This window comes from Ictalurus furcatus, chromosome 3 (assembly GCF_023375685.1).
Source record: "Ictalurus furcatus strain D&B chromosome 3, Billie_1.0, whole genome shotgun sequence".
Lineage (NCBI taxonomy): Eukaryota > Metazoa > Chordata > Actinopteri > Siluriformes > Ictaluridae > Ictalurus > Ictalurus furcatus.
This window is the reverse complement of record NC_071257.1, coordinates 2,526,786-2,545,651: the sequence shown is the minus strand read 5'-3', so window position 1 is coordinate 2,545,651 and position 18,866 is coordinate 2,526,786. Positions and strand designations below refer to the sequence as shown.

The 18,866-nt window shown below is 39.8% G+C and overlaps 1 long non-coding RNA gene and 3 other non-coding genes across 8 annotated transcripts; 1 reads left to right on the top strand and 3 right to left on the bottom strand.

Annotated features, from left to right (window-relative positions):
* Positions 1 to 2,123: 2,123 nt before the first annotated feature.
* On the bottom strand, positions 2,124 to 2,194 carry trnag-gcc (transfer RNA glycine (anticodon GCC)). Its single transcript has one exon. It is a non-coding gene; the product is annotated as a tRNA-Gly (tRNA).
* A 335-nt stretch (positions 2,195 to 2,529) lies between these two features.
* trnag-gcc (transfer RNA glycine (anticodon GCC)) lies at positions 2,530 to 2,600 on the bottom strand. The gene has a single exon. It is a non-coding gene; the product is annotated as a tRNA-Gly (tRNA).
* A 333-nt stretch (positions 2,601 to 2,933) lies between these two features.
* Positions 2,934 to 3,004, bottom strand: trnag-gcc (transfer RNA glycine (anticodon GCC)). Its single transcript has one exon. It is a non-coding gene; the product is annotated as a tRNA-Gly (tRNA).
* A 1,300-nt stretch (positions 3,005 to 4,304) lies between these two features.
* LOC128605174 (uncharacterized) lies at positions 4,305 to 18,634 on the top strand. 5 transcript variants are annotated; one of them, XR_008385496.1, is made up of 6 exons: positions 4,305 to 5,206; positions 5,444 to 5,512; positions 5,822 to 6,060; positions 6,308 to 6,363; positions 15,994 to 16,191; positions 16,289 to 18,634. It is a non-coding gene; the product is annotated as an uncharacterized LOC128605174 (long non-coding RNA). The 5 variants fall into 5 exon arrangements; XR_008385494.1 differs by having other exon boundaries at positions 15,994 to 18,634; XR_008385493.1 differs by lacking the exons at positions 15,994 to 16,191; positions 16,289 to 18,634 and adding an exon at positions 6,735 to 8,307.
* Positions 18,635 to 18,866: the final 232 nt, after the last annotated feature.

Below are 18,866 nucleotides of genomic sequence, written 5' to 3'. Positions count from 1 at the left end.
CCACTGAATTACATAATATTATATGTCATGTAATTATATCCACAACGCAAAATACATATGTAAGATAGCATCACACATAATATTTTTAACCCTTTAAATCTATTTAAGAACTTATTCTAGGACTGAATCAACTTAAATAATGACATTATTTTCCACCTCGCTACATATATAATAATTGAATATTTGACCAAGTGGACTAAAAAATATAAAGTGTCACCAATCGCTAGCATTATTTATAATTATTATATTTATAAAGACGTTAAGAGACTTGTTAGGAGACATACAAATGTCACCTATGTACAGTGTTCAGTCGACTTATTTTTATACAGTGAACTAAACGATTAAATCAGACCCCTGTCTGAACTGTTATAGCATTGGACAGCTAAAGAAAACATCTCTGAAAGACAGACAGGCATTAAAATATGGCAGATTATATATAGTAGGGGAAAAAACTGAACGGTGTTGCATTGGCCAGGACTTGAACCTGGTCCTAATGTAACGCTGTGGCACGCCCAACGCTGACCTTGCAGAAACTTCTTGAAGCTGTGACTATAAAAGCCAAAATTGCATGAATTGCATAATAAAGCTGGTGTCTAATACTGTCACAGACGTTGAATATTGTTTTGACAAATTGACAGTTGGTTGTGGTATAGCCTGTCACTTTTTACATTACGTGTAGCACCTTAATTCTGCAAGGTACCATCTAGTGGATGCCGCTTTTATGAGTACTTTTTTGGATCCGCTTACAAAACAATATAATAATTCTAAATAATGCTAGCAACTGGCGTTCCGTCGATTCTCCATCTGTATAACGGTTGCTCATGTGTGGCTTGTTAGCACTAGTGCTGTAGTCTGTCCCTGTTTTATGTTAAGTGTAGCACTATTATTCTGGAAGAACTACATTTATTTGCTAATATTATAATTGTCTATAAAAAAAAGAATAACAATAAAGCCTACTTGAGCTTATCTAGTGACTAATTCTCATAGTGTCCACGGTATTTTAGGCCACTCAGCATTGGTGGTTCATTGGTAAAATTCTCGCATGCCACATGAGTGCATAGAACCACTTGGCCAGGATAATTCGGAGCCTCCTTCAATATGGGGTGAACAGGACATGTGAGGGGTGAGAAGGATCCTTTATGATGCTATAGGCCTTTATTATACATTATGCAAAAGGTTAGGATGGTCTGAGCTTGTGCTTCTCTTTGCTAGGTTGACAGAGGAATTAGGATGCTGATAACATCGCCTGAATTGTCAGCAACGTCAAAGGACAAAGTGGAGTGCAGCAGAAGAGTTTGCTTTGGACAGGGACACCGATTTCTTCTAATGTGTGCTGTTGCTTAATGATCTGGTTAATGAACTTCTTTTTATGTAGCATTAATTCATTCCTCTTCTCATACACACGCAGGACTCTCTAGGTAATTTCTGTAGGCCATATCTGTGTAAATCATCACCAGTCATCCAGGCCACCCTATACACCCGCAACAAATTTTGAAACCACTGATGCTATTTTTTCCTTTCCTAAATTCAATTTATTACACACAGTATGACCATCTACATCTCCTCCTGGGAGCTTCACTGTCTGTATACAATAGCTATCCAAAGTTCACATTTTCAGCCTTTCCCAGTGTGTTGCAAATGCATCTGTTGTTCTTTTTAAGACCTTCAGAGTCCCAGTTGAACCTTTTCAAGTTGTCTTGAGTTCCCATCACCATGTGTTGAGCAGTTAGCAAGTCCATGCCACTTGTATGAAGGTACTTTGACAGTGAGCTGTGAGTATGGTTTTATATCTGAGTAACGCCTCAATGTATCTTCTGGCTTTTACTCTCATAGTGGGCTGCATTGTATTGTCCTTCTCCATCTACACCATGGTGGTCACAAGATCAATGAAAAGTGCCCCTTCAGGATTACCCTACCATCCAAAGATTTTCCTTAGCTCATGTTCTCGCTGACCTCTGCCCACACTTCCATGTGTTTGTAGGACTCAAATATGAATTAACGACATCTGGCGTTTCTTTTAGGTCATTTATTTATTTTAAATGCACCAGTCATCTCTAAAAGACAGACATATATTTCTAAAAGCAAAGGCAAATTATACATAGTAGAAGAAAACTAAACATCTTTGCATTGGCCGGGAATCGAACCCGGGCCTCCCGCGTGGCAGGCGAGAATTCTACCACTGAACCACCAATGCTTAATGATATTGTAAGTTAGTAAGGTCCACGAGTTCCAAGCTTGATGCAGTCTTTACAAGCAAACACTGCATCAAGTAAGCAAAATATTAAGTGTTATTTACTGTAATTAACTTCAAAACGTATCCGTTCCTATACTTTTACTCACCTAAAAATTGGGTGCTCTGATACAGAACATTCTATGTTTTATGTTGTTTAACACACCTAGATGTAAACACCAGGAAGTAAACACTGAAATCCTGAACTCACGTCTCATATCCAACTTTCCATATCAAACCCAAACGAAAATTACACACAGAAAAAAAACCTTTTCTATATATTTTATAAAAATGACTGCTGCATTGGCCGGGAATCGAACCCGGGCCTCCCGCGTGGCAGGCGAGAATTCTACCACTGAACCACCAATGCTTAACGATATTGTAGGTTAGTAAGGTCCACGAGTTGCAAGCTTGATGCTGTCTTTACAAGCAAACACTGCATCAAGTAAGCAAAATATTGTGTTATTTACTGTAATTAACTTCAAAACGTATCCGTTCCTATACTTTTACTCACCTAAAAATTGGGTGGTCTGATACAGAACATTCTATGTTTTATGTTGTTTAACACACCTAGATGTCAACACCAGGAAGTAAACACTGAAATCCTGAACTCACGTCTCATATCCAACTTTCCATATCAAACCCAAACGAAAATTACACACAGAAAAAAACCTTTTATATATATTTTATAAAAAATGATTGTTGCATTGGCCGGGAATCGAACCCGGGCCTCCCGCGTGGCAGGCGAGAATTCTACCACTGAACCACCAATGCTGAGATGGTTAAAAACTTATGGGCATCCCCTGAGAGAGTTCTTCTCAGTTTTTTTTAACTATACTTTTTATACACAATTATAATATAAGCAAATAAATATAGTTCCAGTATTACGGTGCTACAGCTAACATACTACTAACCTCCAAAACTACTGGAACAGCAAGGCCAATTCATTTGTCTGTGCTATACACTATAGAGATTTGGATTTGAGATAAGAGTTTAGGATTTCAGCTTTTATTTCCTGGTATTTACATCTTTCTTCAAATTCAGGGTGCAAACTTTAGCAATCCAGTAGGGATGTAGGGAGAGTTGATAAATACCATGTCCTCCAAAAAATGAGAGGGTCAGGGTCAGAGGTCTGCTTATCACAGTCTCACAAAATCCTGTGTGAATCACTGATATTAGCAAAAAAATGTCCCTGATACCCCAAAACTAATCTGGCCCTGAACAAGAATCGCCTAAAACATTAGATTGTGCATCAAGTGCATTAATATTCATCTTCAAAAAGTATGTTTAAATCGCAAGCAAGCTCTGCAGTCTCGTGTAGGCTCGTGGTGGTCCAACATCTGACTATCAGACTTTATATTGGATTTTCCTTTATTTTGTCACCTGTTTGTATTTGACACTGCAACTTGACCCTGTCTTATCATGGCAACTTGTGCATACAATAATCAAGTAATCCAAATAGACAAAACAAAGACAGACACATTTTAGACAGAGTACATGTAATGATCAGACAGTGTATTTCTCGCCTTGTTTATTTCCTTTTCCTCTCCTCAGTGCATCGCTTTGTGTAAAGGTAGAATCTGTCAGTGATGCATGGTGAGTGGACGGTGCCGTATTTAGCATGTAAATGAGAGGACGCAGGGAGGAGGTAGATTTCTCCACACACATCATAATGAGCTGAAGGACAGAGGAATTAGGATGCTGATAACATCGCCTGAATTGTCAGCAACGTCAAAGGACAAAGTGGAGTGCAGCAGAAGAGTTTGCTTTGGAGAGGGACACTGTGTTTCTCTTAATGTGTGCTTTTGCTTATATCTCTGGTTAATGAATTACTATATATGTAGCATTAAATTAATTCCTCTACTCATACACACGCATGTCTCTGTAGGACATACATCTCTGTGCGTTACCAGGACGAATAAACCAATCCAAATCGGAGATCCATCCATCCATTTTCTATACCGCTTATCCTACAGAGTCGCAGGGAACCTGGAGCCTATCCCAGGAGGCATCGGGCACAAGGCGGGGTACACCCTGGACAGGGTGCCAATTCATCGCAGGGCACAATCACACACACACTCACACACCCATTCATACACTACGGACACTTTAGACACGCCAATCCGCCTATCGTGCATGTCTTTGAACTTGGGGAGGAAACCGGAGTACCCGGAGGAAACCCCCGCAGCACGGGGAGAGCATGCAAACTCCACACACACAGAGCCACGGTGGGAATCGAACCCCCAACCCTAGAGGTGTGAGACGAACCTGCTAACATATATAAATATTAGAATATATAATATAATAAATCAGATAACCATAAATTAAGATCAGCATTTAATTCCCTTGGAATTTGGGTGAGAAATGTTTTCTTCCTTTTTTTTTTTTAATAATAATAAAACCAAAAAAAAAAAAAATCAAGATGATAATATCATAAGCATAGCTCAGACACAATAATGTAAACAATATAATCAAATCAGTGCCAGGAAAGGATATAAACACAGATTAACGTACAAAAAAATAAATAAATAAAAACATAAAAATCTTTAAAACACACAAACTTCATAAAGGCGTGGAGTGACGTCATCTCCCGACCAATCAGGTGGCGAGTTTGGAGGCACGCGGCGCGAAAAACACACCTCATAGACAGTACACCGGTCTCGTTAGTGAGTTAATATGACGTGATTTTTGATGAATGTTTTATTTCCGATATTCCAAAGTTGAAATATGACTAAAAATAAGAGCTTGTCTATTTTCCGGTACATTAAACGATACACGATGTGACTTCGCACAAGCAGTTCAAATTGTGTTGATTTTCTGCCTGTAAATCCACAGCGAGGGCAAAAATACTGGTTAAAACTAGTAAGAGCGTTGCTATGGTTACAGCGCGCGTGAGCGCCGGGTGTCGATTGTTCTGGAAAGAAAGAGAAAAACACTAATTGTGGAAACAGCTTCACAGATTTTTCCTCTAAAAAGGTTTACTTTGTTTTTCGAGGTTATTTATATTTATATTTTATATTATATATTTATATTTATTCTCATTTTAACATGCCTTAGTTGCAAGTTGTTTCACAGAGCCACTTTTATATTTAGTCTCAAGTTAGTTTAGTTATGACTCAAACATGAAGAGGAAAAGAAAACGTCATCCAAAATCTGTTCAGTACCCTGTGTGTGTTTTATGTATTTATGTATGTATTAATTTTTTTAACACAGCAATGTTCCCAGCTGTGAAAGCCCAACTCCTCCAGCATCAGCATTACCTCCATCTATCCAACATTTGAGGTGATTTATTTATTAAGTCATTCATTAAGTCAAGCTGGGGTTATATATGTCTTTGGGTAGAAACACAAGAAAGAAAGTTAGGGTTTTATAAATGTTATATATTTCTTGTTCAGTGCTCATTGTGCCACTTTGTCGTCCTCAAATTTTGCTCAACATGTCGACGAATGTGTTCACTGTTACAAGTCTGTGACTTCGATATCCTAATGTTACACCAAGGCCTTGGGAAACAGTATTTTCTTATACTGTATACGTGTATATGGGTAGAATGACAATAAAACTCTCTAATTTGTAATATTATCTAATCTACAGGGTGTCCCAAACACCTCCATACATAGGGGATTGCGTATGTTTTTCCAGCGCCATGTCGGTTGTGCCTTCGCCGGTGGAAGTTCGTGGACGTCCACGTCTCGGTTGGTCCGCAACACTCCAGAATTTGTTCATATGTTGGCGACAGTGTCGTGCGTGATGTTCTTGGCATGTTTCCCCTGTTGAAGTCCATCGCAACCTTCGCGACAGCTTCCTGATCCAGCCATGTTAATTTTCCCTATGTATGAACACTTTTGGGACACCCTAACCAACCTTGTCTAAACGACATGTATACTGTGTGTGTGCGTGTGTGTGTGTGTGAAGTTCCATACTGTATGAATATGTTGTATTGTTGTCCTGCAATAACATTATTGACGAACCCTCATTTAGGGATCGCTAGGAGAATGGATCTAGTTTTGGACGGATGGTTCAAGTTACCCATACTCTTTGTATGACTGTTCTTTAATTCTTTGATTCGTTTTTCTTCAGCGGAGATCTTTATCTCGGTCAGGGTCATGGTAGATCTGAAGAATGTTTGGTGTGAGGTGAGAATACAACCTGTATTGGATGCCAGTCCATCACAGGGCATGACACACACACACACACACACACACACACACACACACACACACACACACACACACACACACACACACATTCATACCTAGGGGCAGTTCACCTACCAGTATGTGTACGGGAAGTGGGATTAAACCAAAAAACCCAGAGGAAACCCAACGGACATGTGGAGAACATGCTCTGACCACATACAAGCATTCAGTTTCAAAACTCCATTCAGTGCCCATTTAAAGAAAAGCTGTAACTGTGTACTTATATAAGGGAGTCACAGTATACATGCATGAATATTATTTAAAGTTCATGTAATACACTCCCTGCAATGGACTGGCACTCTGTCCAGGGTGTACCCCGCCTTGTGCCCGATGATCCATCGGATTGGCTCCAGGTTCCCCGCCACCCAGTAAGGATAAGCGGTATAGAATATGGATGGATGGATGGATGGATGGATGTAATACACTCCCAAGAATTTCCTGGTTAATTCATTTCACAGTGCTGTCCATATAAAACAGCATTAGAGTACATAGTACACAGGTCTTTATATTCTCTTGACCACTAGAGGTCTCTAGTGGACACTTAAGGCCTCCATTTCATAACCATACTTCATAAACCATTCTTCATAAAGCAACACAAGTTTGTGGCTATCTAATAAAGTGAAGTGTTCCTACTAGGCATAGCGTACATGATCAATAAGTCTAAACCACCGACGTGCTTTTCTACAAGATTCAGGCCGTTTCTCAATATCCCCGTGAGCTCGTTCTACATCATCATCTACCGCCGAAGTTCAATTCCAGTACTCGTGAACGCAAGTACCAAGGACGCATGAAATGACCCAGGTGTGTTATTGATATCGAGGATGCATCGGATGCAGACCCGAGCGCACTGAAGTCTGCTCGAAGTCCCAGAAATCATTGCGGCAAAACGATAGCAGATGACGGAAGACTGACCCATACCTGTAGTTTTAACATCGTTTTAACGACAATAATCGAAATAAATCAAAATATGCATCTAAAAAGAATGATTGTGCTATATGGTTTAGATTGAGATATATATACGAGGTCGAATTTATCTATGCTAGCTTTGCGTAGGTAACGGTAAAATCGTTTTTTAGCTTAGTTTTTCGTTAGCGCGGGATCGCAGTTGCAAACAAAGAGCTTGCTACATCAAAACATGCGGAATTCACTTTTGGTTAATCAGCTAGTTAACAGTAAATCTGTTAAACAGCTGAAACACATTACTTAGGGAGGAGCACTGACAAGATGAGGACGCTGTCCCGATACTAGAAATGTGCTGGGACGATCCACTGTGCAACAGGAAGCTCACAGCACATCGAAGTTCTCGTGTTCTGTGTCCTCCCGTCCTTCCGAGTTCGTTCTTTCAAGGTAGCTTGGCAAGACCGGTCTTCACCAGAACGCGGGTTCGTTCTTTGCGTTCTTGGAATTGAGAAACAGCCATAGTTACAACCCTAGTCCATCACTTTTTTCAAAATTGTAGGGATGGTCACGTGTAGCTTTTAAGTCAGGAACTCTTGTAATGTGAAATTGGCATGCAGCCATACTGCAAGGGTCAACAAACTATAGAATAAAAGTGTGTGTGTGTGTCAGTAAAGCAGTAGATGGCACTGCAGGACAGCATTACAGCAGCTCTGCTCTTTCAACCAGACTCAATGACTTGTTCACCTCTCATCAGTCTGATCTGCCTTTCTCAGCTCTCCTTCCTGTGAACACACACACACATGCACACACACTTATTGTGGTTGTTAAAAAGAGGTGATAAGAAAAAAAATCCCCAGTGTGTTGGGGCTAAAGCTATGATTTATGTTACTGTGCTTTCCTCTCTCTCTCTCTCTCTCTCTCTCTCTCTCACACACACACACACACACACCCACACACACTCACTCACCCTCTGTCGCTGTCTCTCCTTCTCTTTCTCTGTCACTCTTTTGCTCCCTTTCTCTGCCATTCCTCTTTTTCCTCTCTTTCTTCTCTCTCTCCTTCACTCAGTTTTCATTTCTCCTTGCTTTCACCTCTCCTCTCTTTCTCTGTCTCTTCGCACTTTGTCCTTTTTTTAATCCTTATTTTACTTCCCTTACTCTCTCTCGTTTATAATTACCCACTGTCCATCCCTCCGTCTTTCTCTCCATCTCTATCCCCCACTCTTTCCTTCTCTGTTCACCTCTTTTTTTGCCCCTCTTTTCTTCCCGCTCTTTTTTATCACCTTCTCTTCCTCTCATTCTCTCCCTTCATTCTCTTAGTTCTGTCACTCTCTCCCCCCTAATTCTCTATCTGTCTGTCTCTGCCTCCTTTCTCTCTATCTTTCTCTCCCTTGCCCTCTTTTTATCCTCCCCTCCCTCTTCCACTTTCTTTCTACATTTCTCTTTCCCTCCCTCTCGCACTTCCATCTCTTTTCCCTTTCTCACATCCTTTCATTCTGATGTCACTCCTCCCCCTAACTTTTCTCCCTCTCTTTCTGTCTTTTCTCTCTTCCTCGTTCTGTTCCCTCTCTCATTCTCTTCCCTCTTCATTCTCTTTGCCAGTCAGCTGTGCAGAGTGTGACGTATGTGTAGAGGTGATGTCACAAACAGTTCCAGTGTGCGTGTGTGTATGTGTGTGTGTGTGTGTGTGGGTACAAGCGTCATTGGTCTTTTAAAATGAATATTAATTCAAGAGTGAGTAATCAAGCTATTTCCTGTTATGGTTCACTTGAGGTCAAATCTGGCAGTTTGCTCATGTCTACACGCTCTCTCTCTCTCTCTCTCTCTCTCTCTCTCTCTCTCACACACACACACACACACACACACACACACAGGCATCAGCAGGGTATAAAAGTGTAGATGTAAACATAATGTTTAATAAGTTTGGTTTGGAAAACATTTTTAATAAAAACACTTCAAATGTGTGTGTGTGTGTGTGTGTGTGTGTAAACCAGTAACATTAATGTCAAAGCTAGCAAAGTGACTAGTTCTCTTGCACATTATTTTATCCTGACTCGATGAAGCTAAAGTGTGGACTCCAAGCTCCCTGTAACAGAGGATCCGATCCTAAAATGGCTGCTCCTGAAGCTGAGCTGCTCTAATACCTCTGCTGATAATGATCTACGACTCCTCTCTATCCCCCTCGCTTTTCTCGGTCTTTTGTTCCTCTGTTCCCCGACAGCTCGTTTTTCCTCTCTCTGTCGGTCTCGCCCGCTTCGAGTCGTGTTCTTGAGCGTGTTTTAGCTTTGCACTTAAAGCTTTTTTACACCTAAAGTTATAAAACCCTGCTCTCAACCCTAGCACTCTTTCTTCCTGCTCTATCTATCTCTCCCTCCCTGCCTCCTTATTGCGTCTAAAAATGTTCTCAAAGAACACACAGCGCAGTCGGACGAGTTCTCGCTTTTCTGCCTGTCACGGCGTGATTTGCGGCGTACGAACAGAGATACGCTTTATATATCGCTACTCGCTCTGAACTTGTGGCACGTTGCGTAGAAATGAATACGGTGCTTTAAATAACGCCGTTATTTCCTCACCTGAGAGCATTTTTCAGACCATTAAAGGTGGAAATATATCAAGTATACACACCGAAATTACAAAACGTATATGCCATAAAACAAACGTCCCCGTTACAAACGACCGAGCGTTGCCATAAACGTCGAAAGCTGTAATTATTTGTTTTTTCGAACGCTGAAAGTTCTACCGAGGTGACGGCGGGCTCATTCATATTCATCCTGACTACGGCGGCCTGTTTAAAACAGTCATTACACAGTCAGTTTTTTGTGTTTGTCCCAAAAAAGAAAAAAAAAGTGGAAAGAAAAAAAAAACAACTTCAAACACTCAACAACGTGTCATGAATGATGAAGTAGATTTAGGGTAATGGAGGAATTGTATTGCTTCTCTTCTTCTCTTCTTCTCTTCCTCTCATTCTCTCGCTTCTTTATCTCTCTCCCACCTCTTTCTCCTTCGTGTATTGTCTCTTTATTTGTCCTGGCAGTGGCCTAGTGCTTTATTATTCACGAAACATGCCTGAGAGAACTGTAATCTAATCATTTGGAGTGTCTCTACTGTTACAGTCACCCAGAATATTTCACTCTGGACCCCTAATTCGGGTTAAGCTTTCGAAACACGCCATTATTTTTTATTTAAAAGCAAGGCTTACCATGCAGCTCTATTAATTGGTACCTTGCACCTCATTAGAAAGGCCGGGGGTGCACTGTGGCACGACGAAAACTTCGTGTCGCACCGTTGTTGAGCGCAATTACAGTTTTATCGCTGCGGTTAACGTTCAGCTCGGCTCGTTTACGCAAGCACCTGCATAAAGCCTAGGTTGGATTTTTCTCCACGTCAGGCAGTTCTTTTAGTACAGCTTGGATTCCAGGTGGTGAGGATTTATTAGCCTTGGTCTCCTGAAGTATCATTCATTAAATCATCTTCAAGCATATTATTTAGTAACTCCTATGAATTCTTTGGTGAATATAGTGTAACTAATAGGAAAGGTGTGAAATTATGAGACGCTGGACTCGCTGAGAGCTTCTGGGAATTATTTTGCTGGCAAAAACTAGAACTTCCGCATTAATACATCACCAGTAACATTACAAATTGGTTGAGGCTGTTTAATATGAAAATAAAAAACAACAACTAATAAGCTATATATTCTATATCTGTATTAATCAATGTAGCTATTTTAAGTGCTATAGCTCAGAAATCCTGTCAGATTAGCGCAAGTTAGCCTGCTAGCTAGAATATGACTTAAACTCCTGTCGGAGGAGCTCATGTTAGCTTGCTAGCCAGAAAAGGACTTAAAAAAAATCCTATATAATTTAAAATCCTGACAATGTTGGCTAGCTGTACGAATACGGTTTAGAAATCCTGTCAGAAAATTAAGTACGTTAGCTTGCTAGTGAGAGTATGGCCAAGTTCTGGCAGAAATCCTGGCAAATGAGACTGGGTTGTTTTAGCTGGACAGTATATGACAAAATCCTGTGAGAAATCCTGTCAGATTAGTGCAGGTTAGCTTACCAGCAAGAACATGATTTTAAGTCCTGTTCTATCTAGCTAGCATAACTGAGAAGATTATTAGCTAGCCGAATAGAGTTAGGACCGTTTACGAATATGACATTTAGTTACATATATATTTTGAAATCCTCTCAGAAATTCTGGCTACAGTTAGCAGCTAATGAACATTTATGAGATAAAATCCTCTCAGAAATACTCAGTTTAACTCGCCTTAGCTAACTGGATAGAGTTTGCAGTGAATGAACATTTACGAATAAGACTTAAAATCCTCTCAGAAATCCTGTCAGTTTAGCTAATGTTAGCTAGCTAGGTAGCTAGCTAGAGGTAGCAGTCGATGAACATTTACGAATATGACTTAAAATCCTCTCAGAAATTCTCTCAGGTTTGCTCAATATTAGCTAGCTAGCTAGAGCTAGCAGCAAATGTGACTTTTCAAAACTGTCTCAGAAATCCTGTCAAGTTAAAAATTAAGTAAACATTATGCGCATTTATGAATACCTTTTAGGTACTCTATTCAAAGTAAAAAAAAAAAAAAGATCTTCTTATCTGAAATTTGTATGAAGTGCTTCATGGATAATGCTACACATGACTGAGATATAAGGGAAACACTGATTTGGTTGGAATGCACCCTTGAAGCATGAGTGAATACCAAGAGACTTCTCTTGGTATTTCTGAGACGTCTGTGCATGAGTCTGTGCCGTCCATGTGTCTGTAATAAGATCCGGAGTCATTCCCTGGTGGTAGACCTCCCAAAGTGTATACTTCTCCTCTCCTATTACTTTAGCTCTCAACACATAACCCTCTACATTCGCCTTCTACTTACATGCAAATTCTCACGCTGCCTGGAGATGACCTCCGGGTCATTTATTTTTCTACAGGCAGGAGGACCATGAAAAAGTGTGAGGGTGACCCCTGACCTTGGTTTCTGCCTGACTATTAGGAGAGGTTTAACTGCTCTTATATTTCTGTTTTTGCCGAGGAGTCAAAGGTGCATTGCTAAACTGAATTAAGCACTGACAAGATATTTAAAGTTTCTTGTATGATAATGGTAAAATCTAATATCACTGTTACACCACATTATCAGTCGACGACTTTTCAAAGAGGATGTCATTAAGTTTAGAAGATATAGGGTCGTGAATGTATCTTCGGCTGTTCGAACGTGCGTTTTATTCACTTTTCCAACTGTACGTTGTTTAAGAAGTGAATCCAACGCATCGTTATTGCGCGGGCTCGCGTCCGTGGTACTAACTGTCAAGTACAGCTTAGCCCGGGCTGTGAGTTAAGCTAAACGCTATTGGCGATTTAAAAAGGGGGAGGAGCCACTCTCTATGTCCCGCCCTGCCTTCCGGTTTCAGTGGAAATTACATCAACACATCGAATAACCCTGCACTTTTCAAAGAACTTCACAGGGACTTTAACATTAAAACGAACAAAAACAAACAAACATTAAAAAACAATAGAACATGTAAAGGATTTTATTGGTTTTGAATGAAAATATACTTAGAACCATGAATATTATTATTAATGCTTAGACAAGGTAATTAACGATAAGAAAGGTTGACGCCGCTCAAAAATTGTGTAGCATATATTTTATTTTATACTTTTTGTGCCATCATTATCCTGTTCTGGTTTATCATAATTATCATATCACAGTATTACTATTACTCTGTCATACTGATATACATAAACAGCTGTACGCCATGTGTCCCGGGTTAGTGTTTCATTGAGTCATTTGTTCTTCTTATCTCTTGTACTGTGTCGTTATAGTGTGATGTTTTCGTATTAGCCCGTGGCTAGAAATTTAAAATCAGAAATTCAAACCTGGATGTCAGAGATAGGGTTTGATTAAGTGTACACTTGATTAAAGGAAATGACTGCAATGTTCACGACCTACTTATTAAAGTGGTACACATGCAGTGCTTTGCAGTATGATATGTTTCATTTTAAGGCGTGCTTTGATTTGATGTATAGACATTATTTGTTATGGACAGTGTAAATCTAGCACTGCCATGAAGATTTTAAAGTATCTTTTATACTGTTACAGCCACTATTCAGTTTTAATTAAACCAAAAAAGTACTATCTGTCAGGCTGTCACTGAAAAAAGAGCCCTTCTACTGCATTTTTAAATGACTGGGAGTTGCCTTTGGCAGACAGGCGTGTGTTTTAGAGGGTGCGGCTTTATGAGGATTATCGGTGTGTGATTTAGAGACCACCTTTCATATCTGGCAGTAATGTTTAGCTATCATTTAAAAAACAAAACACGGCAGAATGCTGATGAAGCATCCAGATGTAGTGTGCAGGACAAATCCAGAGCGAGAGCGATGAAAGGAAGTGAAGGAAGGGAAGAGAAATGTCAACACGAGAGATCCGAAATTGCTTAATTGACTCGAAAAGATAAAATCAGATGTTTTAAGCCGGTGGTCTTCTTTATCACTCACTACTCCATCATGTTTCGTTGGTCAGGGGTCCAACGCTTTCTTTTTGCCGACTTGAAAGCGTAATCGCTTGGACTGGTTCCACATGTACTGGTTTTAAAATTTCAGCTTCTCCATGCACTGTGGCCACGCTGTATAATAACTGTGTAAGTAGTGAAGCTCTCATCTCTCATCTGGATGAATATTTGGCAACACTGTCTGCTCTGCAGGCCCAAATCACATCTATTTCGACCTCTGGAACACTGTCCCAAAGTCCGAGCCACTTACTCAATTCATTAAGCAGCATAATTAGGCTATTTTTTAATCAACAGAAGCAAGGCTTACTGGAAGGGCTTCTGTATTGCTAATCAGAACAGAACAATCGAGTGTGTTTCCAGCATTTGGATCAGACAGAAAAACTTTAAGATGTTCGATGAGGTTTATGCTTTAGTTTTGGAGGATTATTTATTACCAGCTACCAGAGAATGTTATCGGAAAGTTCAGTAAGGTGGTTGACATGCTCCAGGAAGGTTAAGTTGTAATTGAATGCTTTGAAAACGTGTACTTATGGTTAATTTCTTAGGGCAAACACTAGTTATTTATCTAAATGTGGTTCTATGAACCCCATATAACTGCCAGGGGTGGTGAGAACCACGTGGATACTCTCTCGTGTGCATGTACATGCAAACCAAGACCTTTCTTTCATCATTCAGCCATCTTTCATGAAGTTATATACGACACGTTATTTACAGTAATTACTGTCGTCATTCAGTCTTTCTCTGGAACATTTTTTTGCTGAGTTCTCGCAAGTCAGCGCTGGCTCCAAACGAAAAAGAACCCTGGTGATTATCCAGGACTCACAGAAGCACAACTATGTACATAACAAGCCCCATTTCAATCCTCCCAACTGCCGGAAGCAGTGAGAATCACATGGATAAAGTATGCCATAACTGACATAAGTTATAAGAATGTAGCCCTAACATGTAACATGGAACCAGGGAGTATTCTGTATTATTGCATACGCGACTTTAACGCATCAGCACCAGCTTTGTTTTTTGCAGCCTGCGTAATTTTAATCATCTGTACATCATACATCGTCGAAAATTTGAACCGCGACTGTGAGCGTTTCAATTCTGTGTTTATTTGCAGTGTTAATAGCTTGATCCTGTTCTAGTTGCTTGGGTAATTAGACCCACTTGTCACACGCAGCCTGCGTTTCTCTCCTCCTTCTTTCAGCTTTCCTACATTTAAGCTGAAGAGCGTCTGAGCGCCTGCAACCTTTTCCGCATCACCAAATTAAATTCAGGCACCAAAGCAAGCAGCTTTCATTTGTGTTTAATGCCCCTCAACCAACAGTTCCCCCCACTCTCATACGTCTAATTAGATTCAGAGAAAATGAACTCTAATTAAAATTTTAACACTCCCCCTAAAAAGCACTAAACTGGCGTGTCGGCGTGTTCGCCACGCAGGTCTGGCATTTTATGCTCGTACCAAACCGAGGAACTCCGAGCGCCCTGATACAAAAACACATTTCATTAAGTCTGCTATTAAACTGGTGTTGATTTCCCTTCTCCTTACAGTATACACTCTCTGTGTGGCCTTGTTTTTTAGGCACCAGCTCCCTTTTTGTTGTTTTCCGCTGGAGCTTTTCCTGATAAGAGCTGAGGCAATATCCTGTTAGGAAATGAAACGCATATCAGATAAATCATGGCTATATGAGAAATGAGATTCACATTGCTGGTTTCTTCTCACATTGTTAAGAACATTGCTCCCTTATGATCACATGCGAACGTTTCTGAATCATCCTAGTACTGGGCTGCAGGTCTTGCTATAGACTTGACCTACAGTAAATGTCCAGGACTAAATATAGGATCGTATTAATGATATCTTACCAAATCATTTATTTGTTTTTAAAGCAAATACTGTATATGAACATTTCGATCTGAGTTTTTCGGATAAGTCTTTTATTTTACGGCTCCGTTATTCTCTAAGTTTCAGTGCAAAACCAAAACGAACGTCTTGATTGACTACATTTGTGGAAAATTTTGTAAAATGTACTACTCCTGTTTGATTATTTGATTTTAATGCACCATCAAGAATGAATATAAAGTGACACACACAACTAAAAAACAAATAAGACTGAGTCACCTGGTTGAATAATGATTGAATAATGATGTTCTTCTTCCGTGCGTTCCAGACCACCAGGCAGTTTCCTTCAAAATTACTGGAATTTTACCAGTATTGCTCAACACCTTGACGAGTACCAGCGGTGAAGTTGTCATCTTGTGACCGTGACCCTATATACATAGGCAGCCTACAAAAGCTATGTTGCTATGCCACACCTATCCAATTTTCCAATGTCTAATTATTGTCAATTGAGGACACAAGACACTAGGTATAGCATTATAATTCATTGTTTTTCACACCAAACAAAGGGGCGTGTTCTTGCATTTGACTTATTACTTATTTCTGACTATGAATGGCATTATCAGTGAGGGATGGCATGGCGTTTGTTCTGGCAGAACCAGATGCAGTTGGATGATCAAAGCCCTACCCTATCATTTATCTATCATGTACTGTATGAAAGAAGGTAAGTTTGTATGCTGCATTGTGGCAGCGAAAACAGAAATGGTCAGACGGTTCGTTTCTTAAGTCCCTGCAATGAGAAGAGTGAGCACTTTAACAGAAGAAGAAACTGTGAGCAGGAATGCAACACGGCAACGAAGTGCAAAACTCAGAGGAGCTTAGTACAGGTGGCCCGCATACAGAGACAGACCCGGATGTAATCTCAGTGGCTGTTTTGTACCCCAGTGGTGGTTGATGTAAAACAGCGACCAAGCAGCTTTGTAGGCAAGCTCGACAAGTGGACCTTCTGTCTTAAGAGCTGCCTATGTATTGGCCAGATGCAGCCGGATAGGGGACGTGCTATCTCTCAGCAGTCCTGTGCCTAGGGATTGGCAAAATTACATTAGAGCACAGGTCGATATGACAGACTGTACAATTGTATTTACAGACAAGGCAAACGATTTGGGTCACAATGTGTTGGCTAAATCTACTAAACCTCTCTATTAGATTTTTCTATTAGTCTATGCTTATAGTTTAAAATGGTTTTGTGCCTTTTCCCTGTTCTCATGGCCCTTTGCTCTATTTCCAAGCTAAGACAAAATGTGTGTTTATGCCTTTTTAGTTAAACAGTGCCTCAATTAGCACCGTACTCAGGAGGGTCATTTGCAACCTGGGCACACTTTTTATTCTGTTTGTGCTCAATGTTACATTAACATATTAATGCCCTTGTCGTGCATGTTGCTTGTAAGAAAAGGGGACTGTTTTAAAGGTGACTTGTAAAACACGGACGAATACAAAGAACGCTCTATCGCAGAGTCAGTCAAGTGGACTTATTGATGGATTAGGGGGCTTGCTTTTAAAGTCGATACGTCGACAAAAGCACAGAAGGATATGGTTGTATGCACCCTTCAAGAGAACGGAGAATTGCTCACTACACACAGAGTAGTAATAATAATAATAAGTATGTATGAAGCTGTTTCATATCTACAAACATAATCTACTAATAATTAGATTTACCTGTTTATTTAATAAGGAATTTGAAAAGAACATGATGCTTTATATTTATTTGTTACATTTTTAACCTGCAGGCTTGAGCCTTGTAACTCATTCCCGTTTGCACCCAAACACTGATTTAAAGTATTAGCACACATACAGGATTGGTTGTCCTCTTGCTAAAGTCCATAGCTGTAAGCTATATTTTGTCAGGTAATAATTATGTTCTCTTTCGAGTCTCACTCACCGCTCTTGAATTCTTTACAATGGCTCGATTAAACTTTTATCACTGTTTTTTTTTTCTTTTTCTTCCTGCATGTCGTAAAGGGATCTTGGAGCTCTGTGCACAGTGTTGTTTAAAGTGTGTGTGTGTGTGTGTGTGTGTGTGTGTGCGTGTGTCTCAGAGCGGTACACTTATGGGCGGTGTTTATCATCAGTGGTGTCATTAATGGTGCTACAGATGGCATGTAGTATGAGTTTCTAGTTTATTACATACTCTACCTCTGTGTTCCTTTATAAAAGAACACACCTCATGTAATCTTTACAGTCATTCCAGTTGGGAATCAGACACATCTGTCTTATCCAAACTGCCTCCATTTCTTCACCGGTGTGGTTTAGGACACTAGTGTGACTTAGTGTCATCTATAAAAATGAACAAAACTTCACTCTGTAGTTGAACACTGTAACATTATGAGGGTAGTAAACTGGACAACCTTTCTTTTTTTTTTTTTTTTTTTTGTTAGTGTTAGTACAGCCTAGGCTCTGCCTCCTAAAGTTTGAAGACTGTTTGAAGGCATTGTTTTAATAATAGCAGCTAACGGAAGTTTTCTCCTTCTAAATGTTATATATCCCTCACTATAACATTTCTGGACATTTTTTTTTTCTGTTGAAAATTGAGTTTAGTGCTAGTCTAGCCAAAAATAAAAAAGCCTCAAGCCTCAGTGGACGATGCTTCATTTTGCAGACGAAGACCCCATTTATACTACTATGGCAACTGTTGAGTTTATCAGACTAAAAAAAAAAAAAAAAAAAAAAAAAAAAAAAGGAATTTTATTGACTGACCAAAGTAGATCTGAACACAATTTTACTTACTGAGGACATGATTGAAGGGAAAAAAGCTTACTCTAAAGTAAGCAGGAAGTGAAAATTACAGGCCTGACATATCATCAGCAAGGGAAATGCACAGTGTCTGTCATTGTTTATGGGTCACAGACTCCAGAAAATCAACACTTGTAAAAGGTTTGCTCACAAGTATTAAAATTGACATGGGGTCTGGTGTATAGAGGACATTATATATATATATATATATATATATATATATATATATATATATATATATATATATATATAACCTGAATCCTGAACTGGAGATAAAATAAACCAGAGCCAAAACAACAGAAATGTCACCTGACTTGACACTTGACACTCGCACAGCGTACCTACACATCTGTTTCTGCTATACAGACATGTCGAAACGGGAGGTCTAGTTTGCACAGATGGGATATCTGTTTC